Below are 12,925 nucleotides of genomic sequence, written 5' to 3'. Positions count from 1 at the left end.
TTAATTAAGTGTACAATTCAGTGTCATTAATCACATTCATCAGGCTGTGTCACCGTCACCACAAAAACATGGAACACTTCACAAAAACTTGGAGCACAGTGGTTAAGAGCTACAGCTACTAACCAAAAGGCCAGCAGTTCGAATCCACCAGGTGCTCATTGGAAGCTCGATGGGGCAGTTCTACTGTGTCCTACAAGGTCGCTATGAGTAGTAATCAACTTGAAGGTAAGGAGTTCAGTTTTTTAGGGCTTCTTAAACAATTAAGCCAGTTGCTGTTGTATCAACTCCAACTCATGGCAGCCCCATGTGTTTCAGAGTAGAAGTGTGCTCCATAGCATTTTCAATAGCTATGATTTTGGTTTTTTATGTTTTTTTTCTTTCTACAAATTTGTGTGTCATCCTTATGTAGGGGCCATGGTCATCTGATCTGTATTGTTCCAATTTTAGTGTATAAACTTCCAAAGTGAGCACCACACATATTTTTAAAACACAGCCAAGAGTATCACTAATTAATTGTATATTGGCTGAAAGATCAGAAGTTTAGGTCTATACATATTAACTTTGATATTCCTTTTGGATATACAGGTGAAAGTATTCATAAGACAATTGGATATGTGTCTTAGGTTTAAGCTAGAGGTCTGGTCTAGAGATATAAACTGGGCAGTCTTTAACATATAGTATTTAGAGCCACTGGACTGTATGAGACTGCTAATGGAGTGTGGACGAAGAAAACAAGAGACCCAATACTGAGATATTGGGGCATGATAAGGAAGGGCCAGGGAAATGAGAGGAAAACCAGGAGAGTGTGGTATCTTGGAATCAAGTGAAAAAAGTATTTCAAGGAAGAGGGATTGATCAGCCATGTAAAAAAATGCTGCTTACAAGTCAAGAAGAATATTTTGGATTTAGCTTCGTGGAAGTCATTGGTGACCTTATTAAGAGGTCACCAATACAGTGGAGTGGTCGGAGTGAACGTCTCACTGGAATGTATTTAATACAGAATTTGAGATAACTACTGAACGTAATGCATGCTCCTTGACTGGATCTTGAAATATTGTGATCACCTTTAACACCACTGTCACCACCAACAATAACAATAAAAAAAAATCTGTAAAAGACAATATTGAGACAAATGGAGATATTTGAATATAGTCTATTAAGTAATATTATTGTTACCAGTGGTAAATTTTCTGAATGTGATGATTATATTATGGTCCTGCAGGAAAATAATTTCAGGATACACATGCTAAGTATTTAAGAATGGTTTGGTGTCTGTAATTAATTTGGAAATGGTTCAGCTGAAAGAATGTGTGTGCATACACACACACAAACATGTGTGTGTGGAGCCCTGGTGGCGCAGTGGTTGAGAGCTATGGCTGCTAACCAAAAGGTTGGCAGTCACTTCTTAGAAACCAGCTACTTCTTGGAAGCCTATAGGGCAGTTCTACTCTGCCCTATAGGGTTGCTATGAGTTGGAATTAACTCAATGGCAACTTTTTTTTCTCTCTATATATACATTTACATATATATTTTCATATATAAATGAATGAAGATATAAATATAAAGCAAAATGGCAAAATAATTGATGAATTATAATAAATAGTGGAGGATATTATTTGTTTATGTTAAAATAACACCAATTATGTTATTATGCTAATAACTGGTGAATTATGGTACTTGGTAAAGAGTTAATGGGTTTTCATTCAAAAAAAATTTTTTTTTTTTTAGTCTTATGATTTTTCTATAGGCTTGACATTTTTCAAAATAGAGAGTTGGAAAGAGTAAAATCGAGAATGGAAGAAAAGAAATTGGAGACAGTGCATACAACTCTTTTGGACCTAGTGCACAAGCAAAGGAATGGGCTTTCGGTGGGAGTATAGGTGTTGTTGTTAGGTGCCGTCGAGTCGGTTCCGACTCATAGCGACCCTATGCACAACAGAACAAAACACTGCCTGGTCCTGCGCCATCCTTAAAATCGTTGTTATGCTTGAGCTCATTGTTGCAGCCACTGTGTCAATCCACCTCGTTCAGGGTCTTCCTCTTTTCCGCTGACCCTGTATTCTGCCAAGCATGGTGTCCTTCTCCAGGGACTGATCCCTCCTGACAACATGTCCAAAGTATGTAAGACACAGTCTCGCCATCCTTGCTTCTAAGGAGCATTCTGGTTGTACTTCTTCCAAGACAGATTTGTTCATTCTTTTGGCAATCCATGGTATATTCAAAATTCTTCGCGAACACCGTAATTCGAAGGCGTCAACTCTTCTTCAGGCTTCCTTATTCATTGTCCAGGTTTCACATGCATATGATGTGATTGAAAATACCATGGCTTGGGTCAGGAGTGCCTTGGTCTTCAGGGTGACATCTTTGCTCTTCAACACTTTGAAGAGGTCCTTTGCAGCAGATTTGCCCAATGCAATGCGTCTTTTGATTTCTTGACTGCTGCTTCCATGGCTGTTGATTGTGGATCCAAGTAAAATGAAACCCTTGACAACTTCAATCTTTTCTCCGTTTATCATGATGTTGCTCATTGGTCCAGTTGTGAGGATTTTTGTTTTCTTTATGTTGAGGTGTAATCCATACTGAAGGCTGTCTTTGATCTTCATTAGTAAGTGCTTCAAGTCCTCTTCACTTTCAGCAAGCAAGATTGTGTCATCTGTATAACGCACGTTGTTAATGAGTCTTCCTCCAGTCCTGATGCCCCATTCTTCTTCATATAGTCCAGCTTCTCGGATTATTTGTTCAGCATACAGATTAAATAGGTATGGTGAAAGTATACAACCCTGAAGCACACCTTTCCTGACTTTAAACCAATCAGCATCTCCTTGTTCTGTCTGAACAACTGCCTCTTGATCTATGTAAAGGTTCCTCATGAGCACAATTAAGTGTTCTGGAATTCCCATTCTTCGCAGTGTTATCCATAGTTTGTTATGATCCACACAGTCAAATGCCTTTGCATAGTCAATAAAACACAGATAAACATCCTTCTGGTATTCTCTGCTTTCAGCCAGGATCCATCTGACATCAGCAATGATATCCCTGGTTCCACATCCTCTTCTGAAACCGGCCTGAATTTCTGGCAGTTCCCTGTTGATATACTGCTGCAGCCGTTTTTGAATGATCTTCAGCAGAATTTTGCTTGCATGTAATATTAATGATATTGTTCTATAATTTTCACATTCGATTGGTTCACCTTTCTTGGGAATAGGCATAAATATGGATCTCTTCCAGTCAGTTGACCAGGAAGCTGTTTTCCATATTTCTTGGCATAGACAAGTGAGCACCTCCAGTGCTGCATCTGTTTGTTGAAACATCTCAGTTGATATTCCATCAATTCCTGGAGCCTTGTTTTTCACCAAAGCCTTCAGAGCAGCTTGGACTTCTTCCTTCAGTACAATCAGTTCCTGATCATATGCCACCTCTTGAAATGTTTGAATATCGACTAATTCTTTTTGGTATAATGACTTTGTGTATTCCTTCCACCTTCTTTTGATGCTTCCTACATTATATAATATTTTCCCCATGGAATCCTTCACTATTGCACCTCAAGGCTTGACTTTTTTCTTCAGTTCTTTCAGCTTGAGAAACGCCGAGTGTGTTCTTCCTTTTGGTTTTCCATCTCCAGTTCTTTGCACATGTCATTATAATACTTTATTTTGTCTTCTCGAGCCACCCTGTGAAATCTTCTGTTCAGTTCTTTTACTTCATCAAGTCTTCCTTTTGCTTTAGCTGCTCGATGCTCAAGAGCACGTTTCAGAGTCTCCTCTGACATCCACCTTGGTCTTTTCTTTCTTTCCTGTCTTTTCAATGACCTCTTGCTTTCTTCATGGATGATGTCCTTGATGTCATTCCACAACTTGTCTGGTCTTCGGTCACTAGTGTTCAATGTGTCAAATCTACTCTTGAGATGGTCTCTAAATTCAGGTGGGATATACTCAAGGTCATCTTTTGGCTCTCGTGGACTTGCTCTGATTTTCTTCAGTTTCAGCTTGAACTTGCATATGAGCAATTGATGGTCTGTTCCACGGCTGGCCCCTGGCCTTGTTCTGAGTGATGATATTGAGTTTCCCATTGTCTTTTTCCACAGATGTAGTCAATTTGATTTCTGTGTGTTCCCTCTGGCGAGGTCCATGTGTATAGCCACCGTTTATATTGGTGAAAGAAGGTTTTTGCAATGAAGAAGTCGTTGGTCTGGCAAAATTCTATCATTCATTCTCCAGCATTGTTTCTATCACCAAGGCCATATTTTCCAACTACTGATCCTTCTTCTTTGTTTCTGACTTTCGCATTCCAATAGCCGGTAATGATCAATGCATCTTGATTGCATGTTTGATCAATTTCAGACTGCAGCAGCTGATAAAAATCTTCTATTTCTTCATCTTTGGCCTTAGTGGTTGGTGCGTAAATTTGAATAATAGTCGTATTAACTGGTCTTCCTTGTGGGGGTATGGATGTTGTCCTATCACTGAGAACCTTGTACTTCAGGATAGATCTTGAGACGTTCTTTTTGATGATGAATGCAACACCATTCCTCTTCGAGTTGTCATTCCCAGCATAGTAGACTATATAATTGTCCTATTCAAAATGGCCAATAGCAGTCCATTTCAGGTCACAAATGCCTAGGATATCGATGTTTATGCATTCCATTTCATTTTTGACAATTTCCAATTTTCCTAGATTCATGCTTCGTACATTCCAGGTTCTGATTATTAATGGATATTTGCAGCTGTTGCTTCTCGTTTTGAGTCATGCCACATCAGCAAATGAAGGTCCCGAAAGCTTTACTCCATCCATGTCATTAAGGTCGACTCTACTTTGAGGAGACAGCTCTTCCGCAGTCATCTTTTGAGTGCCTTCCAACCTGGGGGGCTCATCTTCCAACACTATATCAGACAGTGTTCTGCTGCTATTCATAAGGTTTTCACTGGCTAATGCTTTTCAGAAGTAGACTGCCAGGTCCTTCTTCCTAGTCTGTCTTAGTCTGGAAGCTCAGCTGAAGCCTGTTCTTCATGGGTGACCCTGCTGGTATCTGAATACCGGTGGCATAGCTTCCAGCATCATAGCAACACACATGCCCCCACAGTACGACAAACTGACAGACACGTGGGGGGGGGGGATTATAGGTAGTTTATCTTTAATAAAAAGTAGGAAAGCAGAGTGTATGTGTGCAGATATCAGCAGATGTTTTGATATATGGTAATACAAGTGTGATGAAATTCTCTTCTGATCAACTTTCTCACTGAAGTGGGACATGAGATCATCTGCTGAGCATGAGGATGGGTGAGGAGGTGTTGGAGGCTTAATAAGCGATGAGCTGTAAAACAGTTCTCTGTGAGACTGGGATTGAGACTTTGGTGATTCAGTAGTTTACCACCTTTCATGTAGAAGACCTGAGTTTGATTCCTGACCAATGCACCTGATGCACAGTCATGCACAGGCATCACCAGTGGAGGCTTGTGTGCTGCTATGATGCTGAACAGGTTTCAGTGGAGCTTCCAGACTAAGACAGGCTAGGAAGAAAGGCCTAGTGACCTAATTCTGAAAATCAGCCAATGGAAACCCTATGGAGTACAACAGAACATTACAGCCCAATCAATCCCCAACAGCACAGTGTTTCACTGTGTTGTACATGGTGTTGCTACGAGTTGGAGGCTCACTTGATGGGGGCTAATAGCACCATAAGATTGGGAAGGCAAATGCACTGGGAAAATAAAGTTTGATTGCTGAGCAGCATTAAGGAGCCACCTGAAATTCAGTGACAAACAAAGTCAGAGCAGTCACTGTGGCTATTTCTTTTTCTTTAGTCCTGTCCAGATACTTGTGAATGAGGGCATGAGTATCAGAGTGTTGGATTCAACCAGGATTTTGGTTTCCCAAGGAAGCACAAAACTAGAGGGCAAGGTTGTACAAGGTGTATGCAAGGGCATGATTGTAATGATTGGTCATTGAGTGAAAGCTCTATGAGGGGTGAGAGCTGGTGAAAAGTTTTAGGATCAATGGACTAGAGAGCCTGTTGAAGGGAAGAATGGTAGGAGTTAAGTACCAAAGAGAATGAACGAGAAAGGTAGCAGGTAGTGGTCAGAGAGTAGGGGTATGAAATGGAATTTATGGAGAGGTTTCAGTTATTGTCAATATTGAATCATCCTTGCATTTCTGAAATAAGTTTTCTTAGTGTATAATTCATTTGATAGATTACTAGGTTTCTATTTTATTTAGATATCTTGCTTTTATATTTAAAAGTGAGGTTTATCTTATATACTTATTACATTTTGGTATTAGATATGTACTGGTTTCCTAAGGCAAATTGGAAAGATTTTGATCAGTTCTACAGCCAGAGTAGTTTAAATAACGTGAAGATTACCTGTTCTTTATAGATCAGATAAAATTTAACTATGAACCCATTTCCCCCATGTCCTTTTCAATATTGTTGTGTGCTGTCAAGTCGATTTGGACTCATGCTTACCCTCTAGGACAGCGTAGAACTGCTCTGTAGGATTTCTTAGGCTGTAATCATTATAGGAGCTGATCACCAGGTCTTTTCTCCACAGAGTCACTGGTGGATTTGAGCTGACAATGTTTTGGTTAGCAATTGAGTGCTTAAACCTCTTTATGACTATTGGGATATATGGTTGCCCACCTACGTTTTCTGCCTCTGGGATTTATTGGAAAGTCACTTTTCCACTGACAGTGCATGTTGCTGGCAAGCATAGATCTGTATGACAGTTTGAAATAGAAAAAATAGGGAACAAACTGCTGTTTTTACAGGGTATTGTATGAGGTGGTACCAAATCAATGTTTTTGGTAAGAAAAGTGTGGATTTTGATAAAAAATTTTTTGAGACACATATGTCCCACTGGACTCCGAGGGTGAGATTGGTAGAATGAGGCAAGAAAACGAAACAAAACAAAAATCCCTAGTATCTACCAAAGACTACATACAGCCTTCAGTGTAGATTGCACCTCAACATAAAGAAAACAAAAATCTTCACAACCGGTCCGATAAGCTACATCATGGGAAACTGAGAAAAGATTGAAGCTGTCAAGGACTTCCTTTTACTTGGATCCACAATCAATAGCCATGGAAGCAGCAGTCAAGACATCAAATGACATATCACATGGTGAAAATCTGCTGCAAAAGACCTCTTCAGAGTGTTAAAAAGCAAAGATGTCACTTTGAGGACTGAGGTGCGCCTGACCCAAGCCGTGGTGTTTTCAATCACCTCATATGCATGCAAAAGCTGGACAAGGAATAAGGAAAACCAAAGGAGAACTAATGCCTTTGAATTACAGTGTTGGCAAAGAATATTGGATATACCATGGACTCTTGGAAGAAGGAACAAATCTGTCTTGGAAGAAGTACAGCCAGAATGCTCCTTAGAAGCAAGGATGGCAAGACTTTGTCTTGTGTACTTTGGACACGTTATCAGGAGGGACCAGTCCCTGGAGAAGGACATCATGCTTGGTAAAGTAGAGGGTCAGCGAAAAAGAGGGAGGCCCTCAATGAGATGGACTGACACAGTGGCCACAATAATGGGCTCAAGCATAACAATGACTGTGAGAATGGCGCAGGACCAGGCGGTGTTTCATTCTATTGTGCACAGAGTCACTGTGATTTATAACCAAATCGAGGGCACCTAACAACAACAACAATAACAACAAATATGTTCAATTTTGGGAGAAATGTATTAAACCTGCTTCATTAATTGTATTTTATTCAAATCTTTTATTTCCATTTTCATGTACTTTATATATTTAGCTACTGTTATGTGATACATATGTTTATCAATATTTTATCTTTTTCATATATGTTTGCCTTTTATTAATATTACATTGTTCCTCTTTCTGTTTTTGATCTTTTAATTCTACTTGCCCGATAATATTGTTGCCACTTCTATTTTTTTTTTTTCTGGATAGTTTCCTGATATTTTGTAGCCTTGTGCTTTATTGTAAGCTATTCTTCATTATTTTTAAAGTATGCTTCTCGTAAATAGGACATAGCTTTATTTTTGTTATTTAGGGTCACTACGAGGTAGAATTGACTGGATGGCAGTTGGTTTGAGTTTTTGGTTTTAGCCTAATCTGTCAGTATCTTTTTTTTTAAGAGGAAGAATTTAGCCCTTTTTCATTAATTGTAAACATTTATATACTTGCTGTTATTTCTTTTATCATACTTTATGTCTTTATTCTTTAATTGTCATTTCCTTTTTTTTCTCTTTAATTTTGCTAGTTTGATCACGATTCTAATTTTTATTTTTCCTTAAATATTTTATTGTACTTTCATATTTCACTAATGGCCACTTTTCCTTTCTCTGAGTTCAAAATCAGACGTACATATCTCCACTACTGTTTGAAAACAAGACAGCATGCACTTCCCCTATCAAAGTCACTTTGTTTTCTCCAGTTGGATCCTGTCTCTTCCTCCTCACCCAATACAACCACCTTGGGAATTATTGCACATTTTCTTTCCCCACCCCCATGGTAATGCCGGGGTTTGGGTGACATAATTTAGTACTTTAAGTTCTATGCGATTATTGGGTTTTCTCCTGCTTTGTGCACATTGCGATTCGTAGATCATCGCTTACGAAGTAACCATATAATTTACTATCTGAGCCAAGAAACTCTTGAGAATGAGAAAGGGCACTACTACTAACTGTTCTTGTTGGTAGTTGCCTTTGAGTCAATTCCTACTCTTGATGACCCCAAATGCGCGCACTAGAACTGCTCCATATGGTTTTCAAGGTTGTGGCCTTTTGGAAGCAGATCGCCAGGCTTGGGTGGGTTTGAACTGCCAACCTTTCAGCTTGTAGCTGAATGATTAACCTTTTGCAACACAGAGGGAATCCACTGAGACAAACGGGCACAAATCAGTACTGCTCCAGGGAAAATAGGATGGGGCATGTCATAGTCCTCACTTAGCACTTGATTTACACATTTCCACGTTGTTGTTGTTAGGTGCCATCGAGTTGGTTCTGACTCATAGCGACCCTACGCACAACAGAATGAAGCACTGCCCAGTCCTGCACCATCCTCACAATCGTTGCTGTGCTTGAGCCCATTGTTGCAGCCACTGTGTCAATCTACCTCGTTGAGGGTCGTCTTCTTTTCCGCTGATCCTGTGCTTTGCCAAGCATGATGTCCTTCTCCAGAGACTGATCTCACCTGACAGCATGTCCAAAGTGAGATGCAGTCTCACCCATCCTTGCTTCTAAGCAGCATTCCGGCTGTACTTCTTCCAAGACAGATTTGTTCTTTCTTTTGGGAGCCCACGTTATATTCAATATTCTTCGCTAACACCACAATTCAGAGGTGTCAATTCTTCTTCGGTTTTCCTTATTCATTGTTCAGCTTTCACATGCATACGATGTGATTGAAAATATCGTGGCTTGGGTCAGGTGCACCTTAGTCTTCAAGGTGACATCTCTGCTTTTCAACACTTAGAACAGGTCCTTTGCAGCAGATTTGCCCAATGCAATGCGTCTTTGGATTTCTTGATTGCTGCTTCTATGGGTGTGGATTGTGGATTCAAGTAAAATGAAATCCTTGATAACTTCAATCATTTCTCCATTTATCATGATGTTGCTCGTTGGTCCAGTTGTGAGGATTTTTGTTTTCTTTATGTTGAGATGCAATCCATACTGCAGGCTGTGGTCTTTGATCTTCATTACTAAGTGCCTCAAGTCCTCTTTACTTTCAGCAAGCAAGGTTTTGTCATCTGCATAACGCAGGTTGTTAATGAGTCTTCCTCAGTCCTGATGCCCTGTTCTTCATATAGTACAGCTTCTCAAATTATTTCCATGTAGACTTTCTTCATTCACGTACTTCTGGGATTTATCTGTCATTTCCTTTTTATTTTCAAGTGCTTATCTTTTTGTTTTGAGCTTGAAGGTGATTTCTTCCATTTGACTCCTAGGCCACTAATTTTGTTCTAAGCTTAAAATAATCTTTTTCATTTAATTTACTGAATTATTTAGTTGAGAAATCACACTTTTTAGCTCCGTATCGTCTTAAAAAATTTTTGAATTGTGTTGGATTTCTTTAAATGATTTTTTTTTTAGTGGGTATGTTCTTTCTCTCCAGCAGCTCTATTTTACTGGGTATGTATTCTCTTTGTCCTAACTCATCTCCTCTTCTCTGGATGGTGAGCAGCCTTTGAGGGTTATTCTACTTTGCCGGCTCAGTTAGGCTCAGATTGGGTTGTGGCCATCTTACAAGTGGCTGCAGTTCGATCAGTAGAAAGGAAGCCAATGAATTGCCCTTTCTTCCAGATTTCCTTCCATTCTCCAGCTTCTGGGATAGGGCAGACTCAGTCCACCCACTGAGCTCCTTTCTAGCTTCCTTTAGGCCAACTCTTCAGAGAGAAGTACTGGCCCAAGAAAGATGGCTAATGTAATGTATTGACTTGGCTAGGCCATGATTCTTAGTGGTTTGACAGACATTATGTAATCATCCTCCGTTTTGTGATCTGATGTGAACAGCTAATCAGTTAGAAGGGGAATTTCCTTAAGGATTTGACCTGCATTCAATATATATGGATGATCTGGCAAAGCTCATGCTCTCTCTTGATGCTGCATTCATCTTGTCATCCTCTGACCTTTTGTTCTTGGGATGTGAGCCAGCAGCCTGCCACCTGACCTACAGATTTTGGATTCGCCAGCTCCTGCAACCCATGAGCCAGCAGCCTGACGCCTGATCTGCGGATTTTGGGTTTGTCAGCTCCTGCAACCACGTGAGTCAGAAGAAGCCTCCAGCCTGCTGCCTGACCCATGGATTTGGGACTTGCCAGCCTCCACAACTGTGTAAGCCATTTCCCTGAAATAAATCTCTCTCTCTGCGTTTATATATATGCTTCACTGTTTTGCTTCTTTACAGAACCCTGCCTAAGACACCTAATTTGTCCTGCTTATTTTCTGCAGAGCCCAAGGTCTCACTTATACCAAGATGACCATGGGCTACAGCAGAAGTTTGACTCAAGAGATGCAGACAGGCTGGAATTGGGAGTGGGGAGGTTGTGAGGTGAGTTTAGGTCTCCATTTTCCTCGAGTTTTCTGTAAGACTTTGTCACTAATTTTTTATAATGATAAATTTCCCCTCAGTTTTGACATATATGGGGCTTACTTAACATTACCAGACATTAGGGTTGTATTTAAAAAAAAAGAACGAACAAACAAAAAAACAGCCATCGCCTATAAAATTTGACTCAAATTTACAAAGTGCATATAACTGTAAATAGCCCAATAGGAATAATGACCATTAATCAAATGAGAAAGACCAAGTTGCTTGTTTTTATGGTCAAACAGGTTGGTGTTAGCTTTTAGAAAGTGCTGTCCAAGTTCTTAATAGCCTCATTTTATTTAAACTAGTCAGAGGTTAAGGGGCATTGCCAAAATGTCTTGTTTTGGTTTGGGAATTTCTCCTCTACCTCTTTTTCTATGTTCTGTAGGAATTCTTAGCACTTCTACCAGAAGCCTATCCACTCGGGAACTTGGACAGGGGTTTTAACCATGACTGCGCATCACGTTCAACTGTGGAATTTTTAAAGATACAGATGTCAGAGTTGCATTTTTTCTAACTCTGTGTCTATAGAGCACACACTTTTTTTTTTTTTTGGTTAAAACTCTTATGTGAATCTGATATATGCCCGGGGTGTTAGCCTCACATCTTTGCTATGCTGCCTTTCTCTTTCTCATCATCCTGTTTCCAAAACACACCAAATCATTGACTTTCATTGCTAGTGCGTTCCAAAGGCTTTAAAAATTAATTTTCAAAAGTCTCTTTAAGAGGTTGACCTTCTTAATCTCTGAACACATATTGACTTCTAACTGCCACTGTGCTTAGCATTCTGACCTTGTTCTCTAAGGTGTGGTCTCAAGTTGTTGAGACAGACTGACACTCCCTTGTATATTCATTACTTAAATTGGAGCAAGCATGGATACTGAATGTTTTGATCAATAAATATCTTGCTACAGAGCCTTGGCAGGAGAGGGAAGTTGGCGTGTACTTCCCTGGCTCCCTCTTTGTGAGAACCTCCAGCTGGCGGTGACCTCCACTGAAGATCTCTGCTCTTTTCAACATGGCTTCCCTTACAGTATTCTTGCCTTCCAGGTTTCAACATCTTCTCCGTTCTCTCATTCTTTCTGGCCTAGGAGTAGTAACAGCTATACGGTTACCTTGTTGTTTCCCTGAATCCGACCTACCTCTTTGTAAATAGTTCTGTTGTAGTTGAACCCTCTGTACACAGTTCTCTCTTGGGTATGCCATCTGTTTCTTTTTGGGATCCTCACTGATCCTTCCCATTCCTTATTATAACAACAAACGTGGTCTCCTTAGCTGGATCAAGGCAAAATTACAAAAATGGCAGGATGACAATTAATCTTTGTAGCTGATGCTGTGGTGTGTTGGCCAGATCTCCTCTTTCAAGACTTAAGCACTCATTTCTCTAGTTACTGAGGGTTGGTGGCTAAGTTGCCCTCTGGTGAATCCCTTGAAGAAAAAAATCTCCTACAAGATAAGACTCCCAGTCTACATCCAGTGACTAGTCTAATCCAATGTGAGGGAATATGGGGTATGGTGGGGGTAGTGGTTAAGTGGTACGGCTGCTAACCAAAAGGTCAGTAGTTTGAATCCACCAGACACTCCTTGGAAACTTTATGGGACAGTTCTACTCTGTCCTATAAGGGTTGCTATGAGTCAGAATCAACTTAACGGCAGTAGGCTTGGTTTGGGTTTTGTGTAGGGCTATCCCAGCTTCATAGCTCTCTATAAGATTGGTTGAGGTCTTTGTTGTTACTGCATCACAGCCCAGCTTCTCCTTCTGCACAGTCCTGCTTCCTTAACACTGTCACGGGTATGAATCCTAAGAGTACTGCTCAGTAAATTTCCTGCATACAGATCCCTGACCCAGAGTCTGATTCCTGAGAAATTCAAACTCT

General features: G+C 40.2%; 1 non-coding gene across 1 annotated transcript; it reads right to left on the bottom strand.

Annotated features, from left to right (window-relative positions):
* Positions 1 to 363: 363 nt before the first annotated feature.
* On the bottom strand, positions 364 to 471 carry LOC126067105 (U6 spliceosomal RNA). Its single transcript, XR_007515336.1, has one exon. It is a non-coding gene; the product is annotated as a U6 spliceosomal RNA (small nuclear RNA).
* Positions 472 to 12,925: the final 12,454 nt, after the last annotated feature.

The sequence above is a fragment of the Elephas maximus genome, chromosome 24 (genome assembly GCF_024166365.1).
Source record: "Elephas maximus indicus isolate mEleMax1 chromosome 24, mEleMax1 primary haplotype, whole genome shotgun sequence".
Taxonomy (NCBI): Eukaryota; Metazoa; Chordata; class Mammalia; order Proboscidea; family Elephantidae; genus Elephas; species Elephas maximus.
The sequence above is the reverse complement of the archived record's forward strand: the minus strand, read 5'-3'. Positions and strand labels throughout refer to the sequence as shown.